This window comes from Microcaecilia unicolor, chromosome 1, assembly GCF_901765095.1.
Source record: "Microcaecilia unicolor chromosome 1, aMicUni1.1, whole genome shotgun sequence".
NCBI lineage: Eukaryota > Metazoa > Chordata > Amphibia > Gymnophiona > Siphonopidae > Microcaecilia > Microcaecilia unicolor.
In genome coordinates, this window is record NC_044031.1 from 3,789,911 (window position 1) to 3,791,739 (window position 1,829).

Here is a 1,829-nt window from a genome sequence, read left to right on the forward strand (position 1 = left end):
TTTAGACCATCATTGATTTCATTGGTTATTTCTGTTAAGTCATGACTGAAGGGAATGTAGATTGTGACGTCATCTGCATAGATGAACGGGTTGAGGCCTCGGTTGGATAGGGACTTTGCCAGTGTGATCATCATCACGTTGAAGAGTATTGGTGATAATGGTGATCCTTGAGGTACTCCACAGGTAGCTTTCCACGGTGGTGATATGTTTGAGTTTGATTTTACTTGGTAAGTTCTGGTGGTTAGAAAACCCTTTATCCAGTTAAGTACATTTCCATCAATCCCGAAGTGGCCAAGGAGTCTTAGTAGTATATTGTGGTTGACCATGTCAAATGCACTTGACATGTCGAATTGGAGTAGAAGTATACTTTTACCTATGGCTATTTCTTGCTTGAATTTGGCCAAGAGGGTGACTAGGACACAGTTTCGGTACTGTGGTGGGGGCGGAACCCTGACTGTGAGTCGTGTAGTATTGAGAACTTGTCCATGTATTCTGTAAGCTGTTTGGTCACCAAGCTCTCCATCAGTTTGACTACTAGTGGGATAGACGCAACTGGGTGGTAATTGGTTAGGTCGTTTGTGTTTTTCTTGGCGTCTTTTGGTATTGGGGTGAGTAGGATGTTACATATTCCTCGGGGAAGAGACCTTGTTGTAGTCTGAAGTTTAGGTGGGATGTGAGATCTGCCATGAAGCGGTCGGGGGCGGATTTGAGTAAATGACTAGGACATGTATCCAGTTTGCAGTTGGTGTTGGCAAACCTACGAGTTGCTTTTGTAACTGATTCAGTGGTGAGGAAAGTAAATGTTGACCAGATACGGTCAGCTGGGCATCCACCAGGGATTAGGTCCAGGTCGTTGAAGAAGTTTTCGATGTCGGTGTTGTGCTGAGGAAGTGTGCTGCGTAATTTTATTATTTTTTCGTTAAAGTAATTAGCAAGTTTGTCTGCGGGCGGCATGTCTGTGTTGGTCGTGGTGATAGGAGTGGTGTCTAGTAACTTATTTATGATTTGAAATAGTTTATGAAACTAGTTATGCAACAGACGCCATCAAGCTGCATCGGGGCAACCAATTTTAGAATTCCACCTTAAGTTATCTGTGTAAAGTCATGCATATATGTTCAGCTACCAAACTTACGTGTTTAGCCCAACTAAATATCCACATAAAGTTACACAGATAAGTTATCCAAGTAATTTTATGCGGCACCCTGACAGTTACATTGTATTTACCTGCTGGGCTAATATATTCCTGAAATGTGTCTACAAGAAGTTTCTAACACTCATAGCTCACAGCCTTTGTGTCATATATTTCTAGGAAACGTACTGCACAGTGCTGTTGTCTTATATAAGGACCTCTGGGAATTTCTGTCCGCTTTGCCAGTGGAGGAAAGTGAGTATGGAGCCCTGGGAAAGGATGGAGAAATTTTCCGGGTATCACTGCCACTGCCCATCCCTTCCCCATCACAGGAGGTAGACCAGTTGCACTGTAACTCTGCTGAGCTGGAGGTGGGCTTATTTTATACTCCCAGTCATCCCCCCCCCCCCCCCCAAAAAAAAAAAAAAAAAACCACACACAAATTCAAAAGTTTCAATTTTTCAGATAATATTTCAATCCTGGAAACGAGCATTCTTAAAATTATAATTTATGGCTGCATCTGTTCGAGCCGGCCAAATTTCTGGGTGGTAAACGAGCCAAACTGTCACAATATGATGACCCCTAGTGGCAAGATAAGAGTACATGAGTGCAGGTTCATGAGCGAGCTGCAGCCCGTGCCTCTCAGTTAGAGGACTGGAGCTGTGATGGTTGGGTGGGATGGGAAAGGGGGTTACCAGTG